The 15,885-nt window shown below is 39.4% G+C and overlaps 1 long non-coding RNA gene across 1 annotated transcript; it reads left to right on the top strand.

Moving 5' to 3' along the window:
• LOC110256413 lies at positions 4,769-9,295 on the top strand. The gene is made up of 2 exons (XR_002337876.1): positions 4,769-7,941; positions 8,588-9,295. It is a non-coding gene; the product is annotated as an uncharacterized LOC110256413 (long non-coding RNA).

Below are 15,885 nucleotides of genomic sequence, written 5' to 3'. Positions count from 1 at the left end.
GTGTGTCTACAATGAGAAATCTTGTTTAACTGGGACCTTTTTGCTATGCTCTCCTTTTTGGAGAATGAGGCAAGAGAAAGACAATAAGCTTATGATATTGGGGGTTTATTTAATACAAGAAACTTCAGTTCCTCCAATTTTCTGCAGCTAACAAAAGTGCACAGAAATTAATGTATATTCTGAGAAATATCCCAAGGTACCACATGATCCTAAATCATCAAAATAAAATTGATTTATGTTTGGTGTTTTGTACTTACTGAGCCAGGAAAGTAAAGTGGTTCAATTTAGAAAGTTTTTTCTAAACTAATGGTTACAACAAGATTTTTTTTTTGTACATAGTCAGTTAACCAGGAGATTGGAATATTCTGGTTAATTGTGATTTTGCTGTATATTGATATTTTATAGCTTTCTTACCAGTTCGGTTCTCTGCATTATTGAACTATAATGTTTGGTATTTGGATCCATTCAGCAAGGATACTTGAAAACTCACCAGCTATCTTTAAAGGCATAATTTGTTTTTTTGTTTGTTTTTTTCATGAGGTATTTTCGATAAGGGGATGTTTACATTTTAATGTAAAAAATGAAAACAGGTATAAATAATGATTTATGTATAGAAATGCTTTCTTTCATTATTTGGTGCCTGGATCTCTGAGTGTTTATACACTTTCCCTGCCTCTGTCATGTTGCTGCCAAAAAGACTGTGAGTTTGGAAAGTTTTTGCCATGAATGTAAAGAAGTTTTTAAGCTCTTCAGAAAGAATCACTTAGGCCCCTTATGTGTTTGATGATAATACGGTTTGTTTATGTTGCAATTTTACTTTTAAAAGCAAGTCTGCATTTACTTATCTAATCGTAATGGGTCTGTGGTATAGGGGAGATAGTAGATGCCTTCATTAGGAAAGAGGAAACTAAGGTGATCGAATGTTAATGACTTATCTAGGGTTAAGAGCAAAGCATACATGATTTCCAATCTCTTAGCCCAAGTTTTTGCTTCTGTTTTTGTTTTGCTTTTTAGGGCCACGCTCACAGCATTTGGAAGTTCCCAGGCTAGGGGTCGAATTGGAGCTAAGCTGCCGGCCTATACCACAGCCACAGCAACACCAGATCCTTAACCCACTGAGCAAGGCCAGGGATTGAACCCAAGTCCTCACGAATTCTAGTGGGGTTTGTTATCACTGAGCCACAACAGGAACTCCCTGAGCCCAAGGTTTTTACACAAGAGTGGAAACTAATGAAGATAACTAAGATTATATTCAGGGAAGATGTCTGTTCTTGGTAAAATTGAGCTACTGGGGACGTCTTAAAATAATGAGCTTTTTAGCCTCTTATTGTCAAATCTAGGTGTACGTTACATAAGATAATTCTGAAGTGCTACTTTTTTTTTTTTTTTTTCCCTTTTTAAGGTCACACTTGCAGCATATGGAAGTTCCAGAGCTTGGGGTCAAATCAGAGGTGCAGTTGCCAGCCAGCACCACAGTGATAGCAACACTGGATCTGAGCTGCATCTGCCACCTATGCTTTACCTTGCAGCAATGCAGGACCCTTAACCCCCTGAGTGAGGCCAGGGATTGAACTTACATCCTTACAAACTATTTTGGGTTCTTAACCTGCTGAACCACAATCGGGACTCCATGAAATATTACTTTTTGATTAAGGTGTGCTATGAAGGCAAAGATACTTCCTGTTATATCCTAAAAGTAGTTACAATATTTGCTTGCTTTTTTTTTTTTTTTTGGTCTGTATTTAAAATGTATTTATACCTGGCCTCTTTCCCAGAAGAATGAAGCAGCATACCAAGAAAACACATTGAGTTTCCCTTGTAGTGCAGTGAAAACAAATCTGACTAGTAACCATGAGGTTGCAGGTTTGATCCCTGTCCTCAATCAGTGGGTTAAGGATCTGGCATTGACGTGAACTGTGGTATAAGAAGCAGACTAGGCTCAGATTCCATGTTGCTGTGGCTGTGGCATAGGCTGGCAGCTGTAGCTCGGATTCAACCCCTAGCCTGGGAACCAACATATCCCGTGGGTGTGGCTCTAAAAAGCAAAAATAAAGACATATACAATAATATTGTTAAAATATGATCATTAAGGGGAGAAAAGATCAATGAAACTGGAAGGAAGGGTGAACATGTTGATATTACTGAATATAAATTTTGATTCTTAAGTCTTGTAAGTCAAGGCTAGAAGAAGGAAAACAAGTTTTGCCTTACTCTTTATTCATAAGTCAAAGCATGTTTCTCAGAGGAGATGTCTTCCTGATGAATTCTGGTTAAAAAAAATATATTTGCAATTGAGGTCCTTTGAAATGCTAAAATGAACAAAATCCTCAGTTGTGTTTTTTAAAAAATTTTTTTTAATTTTTTGCCTTTTTCTCGGACCTTTTTCTGTGGCATATGGCGATTCCCAGGCTAGGGGTCTAATCGGAGCTGTAGATGCTGGCCTACGCCACAGCCACAGCAACACCAGATCTGGGCCACGTCTGTGACCTACACCACAGCTCATGGCAACAATGGATCCTTAACTCACTGAACGGGGCCAGGGATGGAACCTAAGACCCCATGGTTCCCAGTTGGATTCGTTAACCACTAAGCCACCACGGGAACTCCCTCAGTTGTTTTATATACATTTCCATATTACAGTTGTGCCTTGGATCCTCAAATTATACCAGCTTTCAAAGGCTTTCATTTCAGGGTTTTTTTGTGTGGTTAATAGAGGATTTTGTTCCCATAAGAATCCTTCTCCTAAGCTAAAAATCAGTATCCTTGTTAAAGTCTGAAAATCTATTTGAGGGAGTTCCTGTCATGGCGCAGTGGTTAACGAATCTGACTAGGAACCAAGACCGATCCCTGGCCTTGCTCAGTGGGTTAAAGATCCAGCGTTGCCGTGAGCTGTGGTGTAGGCTGCAGATGCGGCTCGGATCTGGTACTGCTGTGGCTCTGGCGTAGGCTAGTGGCTACAGCTCCAATTAGACCCCTAACCTGGGAACCTCCATATGCCACTGGAACAGCCCTAGAAAAGGCAAAAAGACAAAAAGAAAAAAAAAAAAAAAAAAGAAAAAGAAAAAAATCTGTTTGAGACAAATGCCTTGAGACATGGAAAACCTTTACCCAACTTTGCAATTTTCTAAAAGTGAATGTGCTGCCCTGGGGTTGCACATTTATTCAGTTAAATGTGGTCTTTTTCACAGTGGAATGCAGTCTGAAGAAATGCCTATTTCCATTTCTGTTGGCCTATGTCTGGATAGAATTCTGATTTGTCAAGGCTCCACAGAGACCAGATTTGTCAGGTGAGCCTTAATCTCCATGTCACAGAAGTGCTTCCTCCTGCGGTTAGCTGCCTTCCCAAAAGGCTGTCACTTAGCTTTTATTCCAAAAGGTTTACTGAGTAACCAAGGACCCATGCAAAGCTGTTGAATTTCTAAGAGATACAACAAAGTTTATGTATGCACACATATGTGTGTGTCTTCACTTTTCTTCTTCTTTTTTTTTTTTGGCGGGGGGGGGGGCACTTGTAACGTGGAAGTTCCTTAACCCACTGGATCTTTAATCCACTGTGCCACAAGGGAACTCTTCCTCTTGCTGTTTTTAACAGGACTTTTTGTTCATTATAAAAGTTAGAGCTGTAATAGAGTATTAGTAAAAAAAAAACATTATTTCAAAATCAGTCACCACTCAGACCAAATTAAATACCTAGTTTTATCACACATTATGGGTTTTCAGGGCTGCATTCTTTGTGGTCAAGACTTCCTTGCATTTTTCTGCTTTATTATCTCTATAGAAATAGAATCATTCTACCTAAGAATGCTCTGGTAAATCAGACATGATTTTGGGGTTAAATTGGCTTTAGGACTATCCTAGCCTACAGTTGACAGAAGAAACCCTTCCAACTCCAAGGGTTATGGATGAGTTGTGTTTATAGCTGAGGATTTAACTTTTCTAGTCTTACTGATTAGGATTGGATACATCTGATCATCACTGTTCTGGGACTGCTGTTGAATGCTGGCGTATTGCAGCCTTCTGTTGGAGCAAAGAGAAGTTGTATCTGTGGCTGCCACTCTTGTAACACCTCTTCCTTGGGTAGCCAGGCTTTCTAGGTTACTTTATTTAGCAGGTGAAATCACAGTGTCACAGCCCTGTATGGTTGGAAGCCATGTGGCTTGTATCCTTGCTGTGTACAGCAAGTGATATTGACATGTGTGTACTCGTTTTCATCTGCATTGGTGGTGCCAGTGTATAATGAAAAGTCTCAGCACAGTGGAGCCTTTAGGAAAATGAAGGAGGAAACAGGCTTAGTCTAAAGGAGTTCCTGAAATCAGTTCCCTGGCCTTATAAATTGTTTCTGATGTTTCCCTGACAACAAATGGCATTTTCAGCCCAACTGCATCCACAGTTTACATTTGCCATTCTCTCCTGTATCCCACAACATAGCCGAGTAAGTGTCATCACAGAAGCACATTCAGGCTCCATCTGACAGTAGGGAACGGGGCTCATACGTTCTGTTTCCTGTCTGGTCCCAGCAGCCCCTCCCCAGCTCTGCACTGGTCACCTGCCTCCTCTGTACCAGTGCTTTCCTTCGAGGTTGGATTGTCCAAGAAACCTTGCCTAAAGGTGAACAAAGAGTATTTCAGGGAGTTCCCGTCGTGGCGCAGTGGTTAACGAATCCAACTAGGAAGCATGAGGTTGTAGGTTCGATCCCTGGCCTTACTCAGTGGGTTAACGATCCAGTGTTGCCTTGAGCTGTGGTGTAGGTCAAAGACGCAGCTCAAATCTGGCATTGCTGTGGCTCTGGCATAGGCCAGCAGCTACAGCTCCGATTAGATCCCTAGCTTGGGAACCTCCATATGCCGCGGGAGCGGCCCAAGAAATGGCAAAAAAAAAAAAAAGAATATTTCACCCTTGCACTTTGAACTCCTTCATACCCAGAACTAACGCAAGGATGCTCGTTAGCACTTTCTGTGGGCCAGTGCAGGACCTCCGACATAGTTAATCTTTATGGCAGCCTTGGGAGATGGGAGTGGGCACTATATTATGTTTACTTGAGGAAAAGAAGACTCAGGTTCAAACCTGGGATTGAGTTCTAAAGGACTCAAAAATTGGTGCTTACTCTTCCGTGCCACAGAGGTTTTCACGAAAAAAAAGTTCTTCACATGTGTGTTTCTGACAACACTGGGCTATTAACTGTTACAGCAGCAGTTAGAACAGATGAAGCCACCATGGAGGGGAAATGGCACTGCGTGTGCTAAGCATCCTCAAGGAAGCTTTTATGAAGGCTTCCTGTCTTACAGAGCACCTGAAGCCTAAAGAAGTGACTTGGCCGCAGTCACAATCTAACCTATGTGGTGGTCACCAGGATTTCAATCCAGGTCAGTCTTACTCAGAGCTTATGCTCTTAACCACCTTGAAATATTTATTAAGCTAGGTAACATATGCACAATGTGTTGAAATATATAAGGGATATGTGTTGGAATAAATGATCCACATTTATTCTTTTGTCTTTTTTTTTTTTTTTTTTTTTTTTAGGGCCACACCCGTGGCATATGTAAGTTCCCAAGCTAAGGATCAAATTGGAGCTGCAGCTGCCAGCCTACCCCACAGCCACAGCAGTACCAGATCTGAGCCGTGTCTGCAACCTACTCTATAGCTCATGGCAACTCCAGATCCTTAACCCACTGAGCGAGGCCAGGGATTGAACCTGCACATCTTCATGGATACTAGTCATATTCTTAACCCACTGAGCCACAGTGGGAACTCCCTGATCTACGTTATTTTTAAAAGAGGTTGGGTCACTGCTAATTCCTACAGTGTAGATGTCCTAGACTGAATAAAATCATTTCCTAAAATTCCTATGCCTATTACAGTGACAGGACAGATGGCTGCCAGAAGTATGGTGAACCTTAGGTGTGCTTTAGATTTTAAGGCAAGGGGTATAAAGTTTAGTCTTTCTCAAATCTAATTCATGAATTAATGATTCCTGATATAGAATGGTAAAGCTTCCCTGGTGATTCATATGTTACAAACATTGACTTTTTTCTAGCCGAAGGCCAGCAGAGATTGGTTCTTTGATAGGAAGTAATTTCATGAGAATTCTGCTCTAAGTAGTCCCTAGATCTGAAAACATTAAACAAAAAATAGAAGGCAACTATTTTCAGTATAGAACAGTGATTATGAGTATAGAACCAGACCCCTGGCTTCTCTGCCACTGGCATTGTGACCTCAGCAGATCATGTAACCTATCTGCCTCAGTTTCCTTGTCTGAGCAGTAGAGATAATAACAGCACTTTAAGCAAGTACTGTGAGGATTGAATGAGTCAATAAATAGAAGCTCTTAGAACCTGGGATGGTGGGTGCTAGGACCTCATGTTGTGGTCTCTCTGATTAGTGTTACTATTACTTTCAAGATAATAAGAGGCTTTTAAATAGCAAATGCCCCCAAATATATCATTGCTTATAGCTTTGCAGAAATTGTGAATTAAGTGAGAATCCTGTTGAAATATTTGGTAGTCATGTGCCCTGTCCTGGCAAGCTTTTGTGTGCAGACTTGTGGGCAGGGCAATGGGGACACATCCAAATACAGAGATGGGAACTGGGGGCCTGGTATTGCCAAATGCCTGTTGTATATCAGGTATTTTCCATGCAGCATCCACGTGAGCTTAACAAAATCCATCTGAGGTAAGTAAACAGGATTAAGTTGTCACTTAATCCAGTGTCACTCGGCTTGGAAGAAGGAGACTGCTTTCCAGGACCCGCAGTCTCCTAGGCACTGGATCACTGCTGTCAAATGGGGAAGGTGTCTCTGGGAACGCCGCCTTATCCAGTGTGGTGCTGGCACTTTGGCCCCATCATCCTTTGCTTTGAACATCCTAATTTGGTCTATCGAGTACTCCTGGATAGCTGCTGCCTAGTGTCCTCCACTCTTTGGGGCTCCCAGGGGTGTGTTTGTGCATGTGGTCTGTGCACAGATGGGAGTGAGGGGTGGGGAAGGCAGCCAGCAGCCTTTCACAGTATGGAAATATACAAATACCAGGGATATAAGAGCCTAAGGCAGTCTTAGCACAAATGCAACATGGCTCTTAAGAGAGTAATCCAATGCGAAATGTACCCCTTCCTCCAAAAATAAAAAATAAAAAACAGGTGAGCCAGGGAAATGAGAATGCCAGAGCAGAGAAGCAAATTTTGCAAAATTGGAAGATAGTCTAAGAATAACCAGAGCTGCTGAGAAACTAGAGATTCCGGGCAGGTCTAAATAGGAAATTGGCTGAGGGAGAAAAAGAAAGGAGGCTCCTACTGGATTCCAGTGAGACATCTTAAATTCACAGGCCTCCTAGACCAGCAGTACAAAAGGGGCCTTAGGGATAAATATACACTCACCAAGGGAGAGGTAGCACAGCTCTTCTCTCAAGAAGCCGACGGTGAGGTTTGGGGCTGGCAAGCCAGTGAGGACAGGATACCTACTTTACCTCAGCCCCAAAGTATCCCTCTCCTTCTCTTTGTCATCACATCACCCTGTCTTGGAACCCTCTGCTTACTCCGTGAACCCAGGCTGACCTCCACTCACCTCTCCCCACTCTATGGATCAGGGCCCTTGACGGAAAAGGGCATCCATCATGCGTGGCTGCTGCTGCCAATGGGTTGTCATGAGGAGGATGAAACAAAGGCTACTTCTGACTTTGGTTTGAAGGTGATCTTCCCACAGACCCCCTTGGCAACTTGCTGTCATCTCACTTGTCTCTGCCTTTGACTCTCAAATCTTAAAACTCTGATTTGATTGTGTTTATGTTTGCATGATCCATGCAGTCTGGCACTTGAAGATTGGATAAAGAGCTGCACAAGTATCTGGGGTCAGGGAATGCCAGAGGAGGGAGAAACCTTGGAGGTCAGCCATTCCAGTGGCCTCACTTGGCGTTATCCTTGTGTCTGTCTTGTGAAGCAATGACCTTGCAGGTAAGGGGGAAAGACAGGCAAGAGGAGGACAGCAAATACATTTTTCCTCCCAAGATAAAGAGGAAAAAAAAAAAATACCAAAGGGCTTTTTTGAAAATTTGGGAAGATAAGGAAAGCTATATAGTACTATGATAATTGGATCTCATTTCATCTATTGTCAGCCTTCAAGAGTGGCAAGCCCTCTGTTCCTGCCAAGATCATTGGTACTCAGCCAGGTGGGCACAATGAACAGAAGTGCCCCTGGGTTAACGCCAAGCTTTCATCCCCAAGTATCTGAGCCACTGCAGAAGCTACGCCAATTTCTCCCGCTGCTTCCTAGGCCTGAGGGGAAGCACAGGAGAAAATGTACATGAAGGCTCTTTATACACTGTGAAGTTTATCCAAATGAGGGGACATGGTATCCTCTGATCGTCTGTCCCCTCACCTCACCCCCAGCTCCACAGATAATGCCAGTGCCATCCATTTTCCTCCTGACACCTGTGCTCCATGCTACTTGCCTGACCGCCACTTCAGTCTTCCCTTCTGGAGATGACAACCTGTACAGTGTTTGTTCTCTTCATGGGGGAGTTGTTTCAATGTAGGCAAATTCAGAAGCAGTGGGTTTTCACAGTGTGCTTGTCCTTACCAGTACTGTTCTCTTCTTCAGGTGGCAGTGAGAGTCTGTGCAACACTACTTTTTGAGCATCTACATCCTGTGCCTAAGAATGCCTTCCCACCCTGCAAGGATGTGAGCTCAGCATCGATTCCAGGCTCTGGGAAACTCCCTTTCTACCAATTAGCAGCTAGTGGCCAGACTGCATATAGAAACACTCATATCTTATCATGTTTAGACTATAGCTCTGGGCATGATTTCTCTACGCCACTCAGAGAGAAAAAGATAAATAATGTTTCATCTTTGTTTACAGTTTATCAAGTTGTAGATCACAGTTTAGTGTAAGAGGAAAAAATCTTCTATAAGACAAAGATTAAAGCCAATAATATTTCAGTAAGTTATAAAATCATAAATTTATCAGTTCACTTACTCCCATGTAATTGATTCCTGTTGATCTGGATGAAACCTTCAGGTTTTCCATTGGTTTTGTAAATTCTTACTGTTCAGCAGTATGATCTAAAAGTCATCAGGGAGTTCTCGTTGTGGCTCAGTGGTTAATGAATCCGATTAGGAACCATGAGGTTGTGGGTTCGATTCCTGGCCTCACTCAGGGGGTTAAGGATCCAGCATTTCCATGAGCTGTGGTGTAGGTCGTAGACTTGGCTCAGATCCTGAGTTGCTGTGGCTCTGGTGTAGGCCGACGGCTATAGCTCCGATCAGACCCCTAGCCTGGGAACCTCCATATGCTTCGGGTGCGGCCCTAGAAAAGACAAAAAAAAAAAAAAAAAAAAGAAGTCATCAGAAACCTTGTCCAAAAGTCCCATTTTATGAATCTTTTTGAACATCATTTTATAAAAGCGTCAGAGAAGAACAATTGACTATAAATGACAAAAGACTTTAAATGGCAAGGTTAAAGATCTGAATACATTGTAATTGACAAGAAACTCAGCTACTTCTGTGACATAAAACATTTTAAGATAATAACTCGAATTATTTATGACTGATATACTAGGACATACCAGATTTTTAGGGATTCCATATAATTGTTAAAATATATGGCATCTACCCATACAATATAACCTAAAAAGGTTTAACACCGCTTATTTGACAATGTTTTATACATAATTTAACATAGCAGATAAACCTAATAAGTTTAATATCTCTCTTTGGGATGTTTTAGAGGCCCTTTGAAGTATTTTGAAGTTAGCTAGAAGTCAAAAAAATTTCATTTAGTATTTGACTTAGGAAAAGTGTAAAGATATCACAAAATTTTAAAATACTTGATCAAATAGGTTCATAGGCTATTGAAACAATACTTAACGTATTCAACCAAACTGACAATAAGATTTTAAAGGCAAATACAGAAAGTTACAACAGATTACTAAAAAGGAGGTTTAAAAAGTTTACAATCTCTTATCTAAAAGCATATCATTATTTCAAGAAAAATATGTTCTTTTAAAATCAAATTCAAGTTTCTGCACCAACTTTTTTTTTTTTTTTTTCTGCTTTGAGGGCCCACCCATGGCATATGGAGGTTTCTGGGCTAGGGGTCAAATCGGGGTTGCAGCTGGTGGCCTACACCACAGCCACAGCAATGCCAGATCTGAGCTGCACCTGCAACCTACACCACAGATCACAGCAATGCCAGATCCTTAACCCACTGAGCGAGGCCAGGGATCAAACCCACATTCTCATGGATTCTAGTCAGGTTCATTACTGCTGAAACACAACGGGGACTCCCATACCAACTCTTAATATTAAATTTTATTTAATTAAATTTTCATAATCTTAGTCCTAACCATGCACTGAACTCTTTTCAGGGTTTTTTCTTTCCACAAACCCTCATAACTTTTTTACTTTCAGATTTTGTCCTATGTTTGCTTTTTTTTTTCACTCCAAAACAAAAAATACTTTTTTCTCCTAACAGAATATATTTCCATTTTATACCTTTTCTTTATATACAAAGATGTTTCTTATTAATTTTAGCAGTTTTCATTATATATTTTAATTAGAATTCTCAATTTTAAAAACCTAATTTCTAGTGAAAACTAAAAATTAAGCAATTATAAATTGTCCTTTACATTAGCATTTGGTGGATTGGCAAAACTATAAATATTATTGATGATTTCCAAAAAATGTGCTTTTAATAGAAAATTTCTGTCACACCAAACATTTTTGTTAATAAACCTAAATATCTTTTCTCTATAAAAAGCATATAATTAATATGAAATGTTTCAGTGTCTTATTTGGGAATGATCTAGATATTTAACAAGTCTCCATCATTTAACTTAGCAAAACTCTATAAAGTTTCAAGCTATCAAAAATTTGGAGAAACTTTTTTTTTTTAATGGCTGCATCCACGGCATATGGAAGTTACTGGTCCAGGGATTGAATCTGAGCCTCAGCTTTGATCTACACTGCAACTGCAGCAACACCAGATCCTTTAACCCACTGCGCCGGGCCTGGGATTGAATCTGCACTTCTGACCTGAGCGGCTGCCGTTGGAGTCTTAACCCACTGCACCATAGCGGGAACTCCTGGAGTAATTACTTTTAAGTAAACATACCATAAAACATAATTTTTAGAGTTTACCTAAAAGCTGTTGACCCATTTAGGTCTACTGAAGTATAATTATGTTTAGATTACCTATGAAAACTTCATGAGATATTAGACCATGTTAGCTAACTGTTAATTCCAAAAGTTACTTTTGCTGATAAATTTTTTAACAGATAATGTGAACTTATTTGACTTTTAGTAAACCTAGGTACAATAAAAGTAAGACATGTCTGTATATTTTGAGATATAGTTGATTCAATATTATATTAGCTTCAGATATACAACATAAATATTCGAAGTGTTTATAGATTATACTCCACTTATAGTTATTATATAACATTGTCTATATTCCCTGTGCTATAAAATATATCCTTGTAGCTTATTTTATACACAGTAGTTTGTACATCTTAATTCCCTATCCCTGTCTTTCCCTGCCTCCCTCCCTTCCTTCCCCCAGCTGGTAACCACTAGTTTATTTCTTATATCCCTGACTCCATTTCTTTTTTTTTTAATTTTTATTTCCCCAATACATTATTTTTTTTCTTACTGTGCAGCATGGTGACCCAGTTTTTTTCTTACTGTGCAGCATGTATACATTCTTTTTTCTCACATTATCATGCTCCATAAGTGACTAGACATAGTTCCCCATTTTTTTGTTATATTTGCTAGTTTTATTTTTTAAATTCCATATATGAGTGATACCATACAGTATGTGCAGGTCCATCCATGTTGTTGCAAGTGGCAATCTTTCATCCTTTTATATGGCTGAGTAGTAGTCCATTGTATACCACATATTCTTTATCCTTTGGTCTGTTGATGGGCTCTTAGGCTGCTTCCATATTTTAGCTTCTTGGCTATTGTAAATAATGCTGCTCTGAACACTGGGGTGCTTGTGTCTTTTCAATTGGTATTTTTGTTTTCTTCCAGAAGTGGAATCACAGGGTCATATGATAGTTCCATTTTGAGTTTTTTGAGGAAACTTCATACTGTTTTCCATAGTGGCTGCACCAATTTACATTCCCACCAACAGGGTGTTAGGCTTCCCTTTGTCCACATCCTTCCTAACATTTGTTATTTGTAGACTTTCTTTTTTTTTTTTCCCCCACAGTGAGCAGTGCTTTGATGTAGGATCTTAGTTCCCAGACCAGGAACTTAGTCATTAGCCGTCGTGGTTGAATCTGGGCCACAATAGAGAAAGAGCCAAGTCCTAACCACTAAATCACCAGGGAACTCCTTAGGCTTTTTAAGGATGGCCATTCTGACAAGTGTGAGGTAATATATCTTACTGTGTTTTGATGTGCATTTCTCTGATAATTAGCAATGTTGAGCATCTTTTCATATTGGCCACTGGTATGTCCTCTTTGGAAAATGTCTGTTCAAGTCTCCTGCCTATTTTTTTTTGGGGGGGGGTCTTTTTGCCTTTTCTAGGGCTGCTCCCATGGCTATGGAGATTCCCAGGCTAGGAGTCTAATCGGAGCCGTAGCCAGTGGCCTACACCAGAGCCATAGCAACACAGGATCCGAGCCACGTCTGCAACCTACACCACAGCTCACGGCAACGCCAGATCCTCAACCCACTGAGCAAGACCAGGGATCAAATCCTCAACCTCATGGTTCCTAGTCGGATTTGTTAACCAATGAGCCACCACGGGAACTCCTCTCCTATTTTTGATTTTTTAAAAAAATACTGAGTTGAGTGAGCTGTTTATGTATTTTTGATCTTAACCTCTTTTTGGTCACATCTTTACAAATATTTTCTGCCATTCAGTAAGTTGTCTTTTCATTTTGTCAGTGGTTGTTTTGCTGTGCAAAAGCCTTTGAGTTTAATTACATCCCATTTACTTACTTTTGCTTTTGTTTTCTTTGCTTTAGAAGACAGATCCAAAAGATACGGTTGAAATTGATATCAGAGTGTTTTGTCTATGTTATCTTCTAGGAGTTTTATGATTTTAGGTCATATATTTAGGCCTTTAATCCATTTGGGGTTTATTTTTGTATACGGTTTTAGAAAATGGTCTAATTTGATTTTTTTACATGTAGCTGCCTAGTTTTCCCAGCACCACTTATTGAAGAGATTGTCTTTTTTCCATTGTATATTTTTGCCTTTGTCATAGATTAATTGACTATGAGTGCATGGGTTTATTTCTGAGTTCTCTAATATGTTCCACTGATCTGGGGTATCTGTTTATACCGTTGTGATTACTATAGCTTTGTAGTAGAGTCTAAAGTCAGGGAGAGCGATATCTTTGGCTCTGTTCTTTCTCAAGATGGTTTTAACTGTTCAGGGTCTTTTGTGTTTCCATACAGATTTTTAAATTATTTGTTCTAGTTCTTTAAAAAACCCCATTGGTACTTTGATGAAGATTGTATTGAATATGTAGATTGCCTTGTATAGTACAGTGATTTTAATACTATTAATTCTTCCAATCCATGGACACAGTATATCTTTCCATCTGTCTCTGTCTTCTGAAATTTGTTTCATCAGTTCTTATAGTTTTCTGAGTGCACGTTTTTTACTTCCTCAGGTATATTTATTTCTAGGTATGTTATTTTTTGATGTGATTGTAAGTGGGATTGTTAATTTCTCTTTCTCATAGTTTGTTAGCATATAGAAATATAACATATTTCTGTATGTTAACATTGTATCCTGCAACTTTATAGACCTCATTGATGATCTCTGGTAGTTTTTTGGTAGCATTTTAGGATTTTCTATGTATAGTACCATATCATCTGCAGAAAGTGAAAGTTTTACTTCTTATTCAATTTAGAGTCTTTTTTTCTTTTTCCTGTATGCCGTGACTAGGACTTAACAGTATTGAATGAAAGTGGAGAGAGTGGGCATCCTTGTCTTGTTCTTGATTTGAGAGGAAATGCTTGCAGTTTTTCACTGTTGGGTATAATGTTATCTGTGGGCTTTTCATATATGGACTTTATTATGTTGAGGTATGTCCCCTTTATAACAACTTTCTGGAGAGTTTTTATAAACGGATGTTGAATTTTGTCAAAAGCTTTCTGAATTTATTGAGATGATTCTATAGCTTTTATTATTTAATTTGTTAATGTGGTGTATCATAGTGATTGATTTTCAGATACTGAACCATCCTTGTATCCCTGGGATAAATCCCATTTGATCATAATGTATGATCCTTTCAATATATTGTCAGATTTGGTTTGCTGATATTTTGTTGAGGATTTTTGCATCTATGTTCAACAGAGATATTGGCCTAAAATTTTCTTTTTTGTGATTATCTTTGTCTGGCTTTGGTATCAGGGTGATGCTGGCCTCATAGAGTGAGTTAGGAAGTGTTCTATCCTCTGCAATAAATTGCAGAGACAGATAGGTATTAACTTTTCTCTAAATGTTTGGCAGAATGCACTTATAAAACCATCTGGTCCTGGACTTTTGTTTACCGGGATTTTTTTAAAAATTAGTTTCATTACTGGTGGTTGGTCTGTTCATATTTTCTATTTCTTCCTGTTTCAGTTTTGGGAAATTGCACATTTCTAGGAATTTGTCTATTTCTTCTAGATTGTCCATTTAATTGGCCTATAGTTGTTTGTAGTCATCTCGTATGATCCCTTGTATTTCTTGGCTATTGGTTGTAACTTTCTCATTTCTGATTGTATTAATTTGGGCCCTCTCTTTCTTGATGAGTCTGGTTAGAAGTTTATCAATTTGGTTTATTTTTTCTAAGAACTAGCTCTTAATTTTATTGATCTTTTTCTCTAGTCTCTGTTTCATTTATTTCTGCTCTGATCTTTATGTGAATTCTTTCTTTCTACTAATTGTGGGTTTTGCTTGTTTTCTAGTTCCTTTGTGTAGGGTTAGGCTACTTGAGATATTTCCTGAGATAAAGTTTGTATCACTATTAGAACTGCTTGTACTGTATACCATCAATTTTGGATCATTGTGCTTTTGTAATTTGTCTTCAGATTTTATTTCTTCATTGATCTATTGGTTGTTTAATAGCATATTATTTAGCCTCCACATGTTTGTTCTTTTTTGCAGTATTTTTTCCTTGTAGTTGATTTCTATTCTATGTCATGATTGGAAAAGATGCTTGATATTTCAGTTTTCTTAAATTTACCAAAGGTTGTTTTGTGGCCTAGCATGCGATCTATCCTGGAAACTGTCCTGGGAGCACTTGAAAAGAATGTGTATTCTGCTGCTTTTGGATGAAATGCTATTAAGTCTATCAGATTTAATGTGTTATTTAAGGCCAAGGTTTCCTTGATTTTTTGCTTATATGATCTGTCCATTCATAAAAGGGAGTGTTAAAGTCCCCTACTATTATTATGCTGTCAGTTTTTCCCTTTCTGTTAATAGTTTGAATTATGTATTTAGGTATTCCTAAGTTGGGTACATATCTATTTACAATAGTTGTAATTCTTCTTGGATTGACCCCTTGATCAATATGTAGTATCCTTGTCTCTTGCTACAGTCTATTTTTTGTCTTTTTGGGGCCACACCTGTGGCATATGGAGGTTCCCAGACCAGGGGCCAAACCAGAGCTGTAGCTGCTGGCCTACACTACAGCCACAGCAATGCCAGATCCTTAAACCTCTTGGCAAGACCAGGGATCAAGACCACATCCTCATGGATGTTAGTCAGGACCATTAACTGCTGAGCCATGACAGGAACTCGTACAGTCTATTTTTTTTTTTTGGGTCTTTTCTAGGGCCACACCCACAGCATGTGTAGGTTCCCAGGCTAGGGGTCCAATCAGAGCTGTAGCTGCCAGCCTATGCCAGAGCCACAGCAATGTGGGATCCGAGCTGTGACCTACACTACAGCTC

The sequence above is a fragment of the Sus scrofa genome, chromosome 13, assembly GCF_000003025.6.
Source record: "Sus scrofa isolate TJ Tabasco breed Duroc chromosome 13, Sscrofa11.1, whole genome shotgun sequence".
Taxonomy (NCBI): Eukaryota; Metazoa; Chordata; class Mammalia; order Artiodactyla; family Suidae; genus Sus; species Sus scrofa.
The sequence above is the reverse complement of the archived record's forward strand: the minus strand, read 5'-3'. Positions and strand labels throughout refer to the sequence as shown.